The sequence below is a fragment of the Tinamus guttatus genome, unplaced genomic scaffold, assembly GCF_059628265.1.
Source record: "Tinamus guttatus ecotype Peru unplaced genomic scaffold, ASM5962826v1 Tinamus_guttatus_pri_ptg000628l, whole genome shotgun sequence".
NCBI lineage: Eukaryota > Metazoa > Chordata > Aves > Tinamiformes > Tinamidae > Tinamus > Tinamus guttatus.
In genome coordinates this window covers 602,186-610,890 of record NW_028289162.1, presented here as the reverse complement: position 1 = coordinate 610,890, position 8,705 = coordinate 602,186, and the positions used below count along the sequence as shown (strand labels likewise).

At 58.5% G+C, this 8,705-nt stretch overlaps 1 pseudogene; it reads left to right on the top strand.

Annotated features, from left to right (window-relative positions):
- The first annotated feature begins 1,163 nt into the window (after positions 1–1,163).
- LOC148592288 (maestro heat-like repeat-containing protein family member 7) lies at positions 1,164–7,187 on the top strand (annotated as a pseudogene).
- Positions 7,188–8,705: the final 1,518 nt, after the last annotated feature.

The following is an 8,705-nucleotide window of genomic DNA, read 5'->3' as shown; positions in this document are numbered from 1 at the left end:
AATAAGTGCTGGAGATGCACACTAGTGATAATATGGAGTTAGGAGATGGAGAAAGCGCAGAGCCCCATTTAGAGTGCATCTGCAAAGGGCATGCCGAGGGAAGCGTGAAGCACTGCCAAGACTCATGCTGGGCACACTTTGCGGTTCGGGTTAGAGCCAAGGTTCGTGGTGTTTTCCTGACGAAAGGAGTCCTGGAGTTGTGCATTAGTGGTAGCATGGAGTTAGGAGATGGAGGAAGCGTAGATCACAATTTGGAGTGAGGTTGTAAAGGGCATAGCAAGGGAAGTATGAAGCTGTGCCAAAACTCATGCCTGGCACCTTTTGTGGTTGGGGTGAGAAACAGAGCAGTTGGTGTTTTCCTTACTGAAGAAGTGCTGGAGTTGCGCATTAGTTATAGTATGGAGTTAGGAGATGGAGGAAGCATAGATCCCCATTTGGAGTGAGGCTGCAATGAGCATGGCAAGGGAAGTTTAAAGCTGTGCCAAGACTCATGCTGGGCACACTTTGTGGATCAGGTGAGAACCAGGGTTGGTGGTGTTTTACCAGGGTTGGTGGTGTTTTCCTGACGAAAGAAATGCTGGAGATGCGCACTAGCTATCGCATGGAGTTAGGAGATGGAGGAAGTGTAGAGCCCTATTTGGAGGGAGCCTTCAAAGAGCATGCCAAGGGAAGTGTGAAGCTTTGCCATTATTCATGATTGGCACACTGTGGTTTGCGTGAGAATTAGGCTTGGTGGTGTTTTCCTGACGAAAGAAATACTGGAGTTCCACATTAGTGATAGTATGGAGTTAGCAGATGGAGGAAGCGTAAGTCTCTCATTTGGAGTGAGGCTGTAAAGGGCATGCCAAGGGAAGTGTGAAGCTCTTCACAGGGGAGCATGGCAGGGAGGTGACACCCAGCGGGACCCCCCGCCTTGGGCCCTCCCGGCTGCCAGCATCAGCACCTGGCGGGGGGGCGTCTGTGCCCCGTGGCTGCCCCATAGACACCACATAAATGTCGTATAGATGCACCAAGGTTGCGCTCTTACCCCCACAGATGCCCCTTGGTTGTTCACTGGTTGCTCCATAGGCAGCTCCACGGCAGCCCCATAGATGCACCGCTCTCTTGCCCAGGTCTGGAGCCGCCAAGGAGGAGCTGCTGAGAGCTCCTCCTCCTCTGGAAAGATGTCTTTCCCAATCCTGGAAAAGCTGGTAGGGAGGCTTATCCTTTGCTGCGCCTATGAGGATGCAGAGACCAAGCGTGGGGCTTTGGACACTCGTCATGGCCTCTTCAGATTCATGGTGCAACGAAAACGTAAGAGCAGCTGCATCCCTGGGGACAAGTACATCACAGCAAGGCCAAGCAAGGCAGCACACTGCCCTAGCCCCTCTTCTCCATGACACAAAGGAGCAGGAATTGTGGCTGATGGAAGAGAAGGGGAGCAATATGTTAGTGCCTGTTCTGGACACCCCTGCTCACACTCAGGCTTCTGCGGTGCTGCACACCAGAAAGTCCAATCAAACCAACAAGGCTCTTGGGGCCCTTCAAAGACGTTGCCCTCTGTCTTGCCCTGGAATAGGCCCTGGCCCTCCCTGGGAGTCCTGCTCCCCATACAGGACTGGCCGGCCCTTCTTCTCCTCCAGGCTGGTTTCTCCCTGACACCATCAGTGTGCCGTCTCCAAGTCCACATTGCTCCTCCTCACTGCTCCATCTTTCTGTTCCTCTTTAGGCAGGGAGCTCTTGCAGGAGAATCCCAAGCTTGCAGAGTCCCAAACGGAGCGGGAAGCTGACTATGCTCTCTGCCTCTCGTGGACCACCAACATCAGTGAGATCATGCTGGTGAGGATTGCCTCCCTCACCGCGACTCTTGGCCATCAGGAGACTTGGATGAGCAAAGGCAACGCGAATGAGCGGGGGGCCTCGCGCTTCATGGCCCACAGTGTGGTGTTTCTTCCCTCACCTCCTTTCTCCCACAGCTCTTTGTGAAAAACCACCGTCTGGTCGAGAGGACAGAAGTCATCGTCACCGCCACTGAGGCCATGTGGGACTGCAGCACCTACAGCACAGCAGTGGCCACCCACATGTTGAACATGTTTGTGCTAGGGGTTGTGTCCATGCTGGAAGATCTAAGTGGCCTGCAGCTGGGGTGCCTGGGGCTCCAGCCTTCTGCCACATTGGTCCCGATGCCCAAGCCAGGTTTCTTCGGCACCCGATGTCCTTGGAAGGCAGCAGGGAACATTGGGAGTGCTGGAGGGGGACAGGGATGTGTGTGGGAGCTGGGGTAGTGGTTGCTCTCTGGTAGTGACCTCCCTCTCCCCGCCACCTCTGCCAGGTGCCGTGGGTTGTACGGTGCCTGCACCAGAACACCAACGACATCAGGGAGTCGTCGGCCCGGGTCACCTTGAACAGGACCCTTTGCCTGCTGGCCCACTCATACCCTGATGAGGTGACTGTGAGCCTGCTCTGCTGCTCCCCGCTCTGCAACAGGTACGGGGCTCATCAGCCTCCAGAGCTCATCGCACATGGAGAGACGGGCCCAAAGGTGCAGACCCAGCACCCTTGGGGCTGCCAGCATGGAGGGGTGGCTGGGGGCAGCACCTGCAGGGCCTGCCAGGGCTGCAGCCGTGCCCGAGGAGGTCCCTGACCCAGCCCTCCGAGCCTGCAGCTCTGCCAGCACCATGTGGAAGGTACTCATGGAGGAGCCCTGGGTTGCGGCAGACGTGCTGGAAAACCTGCTGAGCTGGATGGAGAAGTGGCCCCTGTACGAGCTGTCCGGCTGGGAGGTGGACAACAGCGGCGTTCTTCGCCTGGCTGTGAGTTGCAGGATGATGCCTCACTCTGCCCCAGGCTGCCAGCTGCTCGCCTGGGCCCCTCTGCCCTTCAGGGACCTCCCCGGGACCATGGATGCAACATGCCCAGCGCCAGCCCTCCAAGCGCCAGCACAAAGAGTTGAAAAGAGCTGCTTGGGTCTCTCTGAGCACAAACCCCCAGGCTGGCCATGCTCAGGAGATCACCGTCCTACCCTGTCCCCCAGTCACATTGCCTGAGGTCCAAGGCTGTGCTGAGCCTCTCCCCTGGGGGCTGTGGCACTGTGACAGGCCCTGCTCAGTGCTGAGAGGTGTCTCTGCTTGTTTTCCGCAGGCAATGAGAGCACTACATGCCATGGTGCAGGAGCCCGTCTGCCCGCAGGCGGTGGAGGCAGAATTTTGTCCGCTCTTCCTGGCGCTGCTCCTTCAGCTGTTCTCCGCAGCCGAGTTCACCCACCAGGAAACTCATCACCTGCAGCGGGAAAGCCAGCGGGATGAGTCCCACACCAGAAGCCATGCCAGGTGCTCCATCCCAATCACCTCGTCTGTGCCTTGGGCCCGAAGGCAGGGCCAGGCTGCCGGTGTGACCTGGGCTTTGCTCTCATGCAGGTGCGCTGTGGAGGCCATGCAAGGTCTCCTCCACTGTGCTGGCTATCCGGACGTGGCACAGGCTGTCGAGCAGAACGGCGGCTGGGAGCACTTGCTGCAGGCAGAATCATCTCTGAGGGGATTCATTGTGCTGGCCAGGTACAGCCCTTTACACCCTGCTGTCCCCCAGCACCTTGGCCTCGGTTTCGAGGTCACAAATGTCCTTCCTTGGGAGTGAGAGGAACTCCAGCTCTCCAAGAAAGGGACTGTAGCCACAGCGCTTGTGGCAGGGAGTAACACAGCAAAATGGCTATGGGAGCTCCCTGCCCCATCGCAGCATTGAGAGCTGCTGGGGGAGCAGGTGGTGTTGGGAGTGCTGGGAGCAGATGCTTTGAAAGAGCGCTCCCCTCCCAAAGCCCTGGAGTGCCCTCCCCTGGGGCCTGGGCTCCCACCACAGAGAACCCTGGGGACACGCTGGCTGCAGTCATGGTGTGCCAAGCATTGCCCATGCCTGCCTTGACCCGCACTGGGAAATAGGTCAGGGGGCTGAGCAGGTTTGCCTGCTCGGCTGAGGATCAACAACACCTTCTTCCTCCTGCCAGAGTGATGAAGGGCATGTGCGGACCCCTGTGCTGCTGGATCTCCAGACAGCTGGTCACGCTGCTGAGGAGCCCAGAGGACCAGCTCCATCACCTGCCCGCCATGGCTTTCTATGTCGAGGTGGGCCTCATGGCAAATGGTGCCTGTCTCTAAATGCTCTCTGCCTCTAAACGCTCTCTGCTCACACTGGGCACATGATGGCGGGGGTAATGTTGGTCAATGACTCTTTGGATAACGTTGGTCAACGGCTCTGTGGGTAATGTTGGTCAATGACCCTGGCCTTGACTCCTTTCCGCTGATCTCTGTGAGGGCCAGGCACCCTTGGCCAGAAGGACAGCTGGGATGCAGGTCTGCCCACTGCAGGTAGTCCTGCCGGCTCTGCCAGGCTCTCACTGTGCGCTGCCTTTCAGCTGCTGGAGTGCTATGAGGTGGCCGATATGGACGGGGATGTTCTGACGCTCCTGCGTAGCTACGCGCAGGCTCTGAGCCTGGAGATGTGCAGCCTGGCGTTCCAGGGCCTCTGGAGGCTGTGCAAGAGACCTGAGATGGTGTGTAGGACAGCAGCCGGGTGAAGCCACGCTGGCAGCCTGGGGCTTCCCGGGAGGCGCTGGCTCCCCCAGGGCCTTGGCCTCTGCTGCCAATCAGGAGGGGCGGGAGCTGCTCCCCAGTCTCTGCTGCCCTTCCTCTGCCCCAAGTCTTTCATGGCAGCCCCTTGGCTGTGCTGCACAAGGAAAACGGCTCCGGTGCCCTCAGGAAGGGCTCCTGGCCTGGAGGCAGCAGCCTTCCCCCATGGAGAGGCCCTGGCATGCCCAGGGACCCTTGGACAGGGCTGCCCTGCCCTGCAGCCCTCATGGGGAATCAGCGCCCAGAGCCCTTGTGGGCCTGCCCTGGCTTCACACAAGGCACTTGTGTCTTTCACATAGAGCAGGAAAATGTAGAGCCTGACCAAAGATATCACGGAGTGCCTGCAGGACCAGCGAAGGGACTTGCGCGTGGAGAGCCTGGTGTTGCTGCAAGACTTCTTCAGCCACCTGGATCAAAGGATCTCCTATCCCTTTGTCCCGTGGCTGGCAGAGAAGCTTCTCCCACAGTTTGAGGATGTAAGGCTGGGGGGAGAGCCAGAGACTCTCGTGGCAGGTCTGGGGCTCTGTTGGTGTGGCTATGAGTGCTGTGTGTCCCTCTGCACGTGTGCCCATCGGCAGGTGGATTTGCACCTCCCACCAAAGGCCCTGCTGCCTGTCACAAGGCCTTCTGCCCTCTGCTCGTCAGCCCATCCCCTGTGCTGCCCTTGGGGTCCTGGGCTGTGGGACTAGATCCCCAGCCCCTCTTCTGCCTCAGCTGCTCTGTCTCCTGCTTGACTCCCTGCGCTGCTTGTCCTGGCCTGGGCAGAGATGAGCTAGGAGGCAGGAGCAGGCTGGAGAGCAAGGCAGAGGCCATGCCCCAGGATTGTCCCTCCCTGTGGGCCTCTTCTGCAGGGGGGCCCTGTCGGAGCCGTAGAAATTCCTGGCAGAGGCAGAGAGACCCAGTGCCCAGGGAACCTTGTCCCGCTGCTGCCGACAACCTTCCTTATCCAGGCTGCTTCTGCAGAGGTTGTCCCCAGCTCTCCTCTATGGAGGGCTGGGGAAAGTCACGCCTGGAGAGAAGGATGCCTCACAAACGCAAAGCCTCCTGTCATGACCAGTTCCTGGGATCACTGCTGAGGCCTCCCCTCCTCTCCTCCCTCTCTGCAGGAGGACAGCACAGTTTGAGAGCTCTCCATCTTCCTCTTCAAAGACCTGATGGCCTCCATGACAGGCATCAGGAAAGAGGGCATGAAAGAGCTGGTGCACAGGAGCCTGGTCCCACTCTTCCTCCACATGAGCGAGCAGATCCAGAGGGTGGCCCAGGTACGGGGAAGGCCCTTGGGGAAGCAGTGCTGACATCTCTTGGGCGGGCCTGAGCACCAAGGCAGGGGCTGCGGACAAGTGCGCCCTGGAAGACATGTCAGTGTGAGGGCCAATGTTCTGTGTCCCCAGGGACAGGCAGGAGCTGCCTCTGCCTTCAGTGAGGGGCAGAGCTGGTCCCAAGCAGCATGTTCCTGTTACAGCCTGGGAAAGACTCCAAGGCCTGCCCGGATGAGGGGGACACAGGGTGTCTTGTCCTGGCCGTGGTGGCATCTGGCGCTCTCTGTGGCTCTGCAGGCCTTTCAAGAAAGCCCTCACCAGTACTGCTCACCTGCTGCAGTGGGAGAAGCTCAAGGAACTGGCCAGAAGTGGGGAGACTTGGAAGATCGGGGAGCACCTGGTGAGCACAACGCCCGAGTCCTTGGGCCCAGGCTGGGGAGAAGGGGCAGAGCTGGCTCCCTAGGAGGGCTCCTTGCCAAGCCATGGCCTTGTGCTGTCTCCAGGTGCGCAAGGACAAAAGCAGAGCGGAGCACTACCTTCAGCACAGCCTGCAGTACCTGCAGGACACTGAGGCGTGCGTGCGGCAGGCTGCCGTCAGGTTCATTGGTGAGCCACGAGGCCAGGGCCATCCCTGGGCACATAGAGGAGGCTCTTCAGGCCCTCGCTGCCTGCCTGCATCCTCCACGCTGGGGCCGTGCTGGGGCCAGCCTTGCCCAAGGGGAGGAGGACGCGTGGCCAGGCTGGCAAGGCCAGTGGGAGCTGTGCTGCCAGGGCTGTGCTGGGGACTACGGGGGGTGACAGGCGGTGTTTGCCTAGGGCTTATTGGGTAGCAAGGGAGGCAGAAGGAGGAGAAGGTGCAGGAGATCTGCAAGGGCGAGCAGCGCAGCGCCAGCTGGCCCTGCCAGGGAGGGAGGAGGAGCCTGGAAGGGAGCCCCAGTTCCCTGCCCTGCCACAGGCGACCAAGGCCCTGTCTGCTGTGTGGGGACAGGAGGGGGCTTTGGGGGCTACCTGCGGCATTCCTGACCAGCAACCTGCAGCTGGTCCCTGTTCCCTCGTGTTCCCTCCTCACTGTGGGAAGAGCTGGGTGGGACCAGCCCTGTTCTGGGGGGATTCCTGGGCTCTCTGCAAATACGGGAGTCTCTTATCTGCTCTGTTCTTTTCTACCTCAGCCCTCCAGCCTCTGCAAAATGACGCTGAACCCGCAGTCTGCAGCCTGGCAGCACAGACCATCCTCATCCTGACAACACCAAGGCAAAGGTCCTGCTTCAGAGCGCTCGATCGCTGGCTCTGGCGAGTGTGGGAGAGGCATCACCCTCCTGCCAGGAGGTGACTCTGCTGGGCAGAGCTGGCACCAATGTGCCAACACCACAGTGCTGCACACCCAAGACCTGCAAGTGCTCTGCATCCCCACTGGCATCTCCTGCAGCAAAAGGACAGCTCCACAACTCAAGTGCCTCCTGTCCCCTGATTGTACCACCACTTCAGCCCTTTGTAGAGCCTTCTCCAGCAGTAAAGGCCTTCTTCTTCATCCAGTTTGAGTGCTGGGTGTATTTTATTGTTTTTCTTTTCTTCTTTTTGGGGGACAGAAAGGTGAGAGGGGAAACTCCTTCCCTGCAGGAAACAGCATTTTCCTGTGCGCGGCCGAGTGCCCTTTTCCTCCAGTAACCCCAGACAGCGCAGAGCAGACTGGCACACTCTGCATTTGCTGTAAAGCACCACTTGCTCTGCTAGATCCGAAAACACAAGGGAAAGAGGGAGAAAAGCTGTAGGCTTCCCTGCCCTCTCCAGTGACCCCAGGGCAAGAGTGAGCACCTGCTGTCCTCAGGGTTTGCATCTTCTCCCGGGGAAGGGCAGGGTAGGCAATGGCAGGCACCTCTATTTCTATCCCCAGCACCTACCCTGCACTGTCCCTGGAGCCACACAGATTTTGTGTGGAGCACTTTGCCCTCAGGGGAGGAACAGGGGCAGGGCAGAGCAGGAAGGTCCTGCAGGGAGGCTCGACCCTCTCTTGAATGTCCCACTACCCATGGGGCACAAGGGGACCTTTCACCATCTGACCTCCATCTCAATGCTGGTGAGGAGAAAAGAGGTCTTGTCAAACACTGCTGGGAAAATTAATTCTCTCTTCTGCCACCCGCTGCACAAGGAAGGTCATAGGGCTTGCCTAGAGCCAAGACGCTCTGTTGAGGTTTGTTTGTTTCTTTGCTTTTTGATGATTTTTTTTTTGAATTTAATGACCCCTCTGGTGTATGTGCTGTTGCTCAGTGTGTTCTGGTGTGCGTGAGTGCTGTTGCTCAAAGCTGAACCCAGCATTCAAGGTGCGGCCTCACCAGCGCCTCGTTACGAATAACACAGAAAAAGCAGAGTTGCTGAATGCCTTCTTTGCTTCGGTGTTTACCAAGGGCAGCCCTTTAGAGTCCCAGGCCCTAGGGACAAGAGAAGAAGCCGGGGGAGAGGAAGACTTGCCCTGGATAGAGGAAGATTGGGTCAGAGAGCACCTAAGGAAACTCGATACCCACAAATCCATGGGCCCTGATGGGATGCACCCCAGAGTGCTGCGTGAGCTGGTAGAGGTCATAGCTAAGCCACTCTCCATCATCTTTGAAAGATCCTGGGGGAGGTGCCACAGGACCGGAAGAAAGTCAATGTCACGCCAGTCTTCAAAAAAGGCAAGAAGGAAAACTCAGGCAACTACAGGCCAGTGAGCCTCACCTCCGCCCCTGGAAAAGTGATGGAACGGCTCATACTGGCCGTTGTCTCCAGGCACATGGAGGACAAGAAGGTGCTCAAGAATAGTCAGCATAGATTCACCACGGGGAAATCTTGCTTGACTAACCTGATAGCCTTC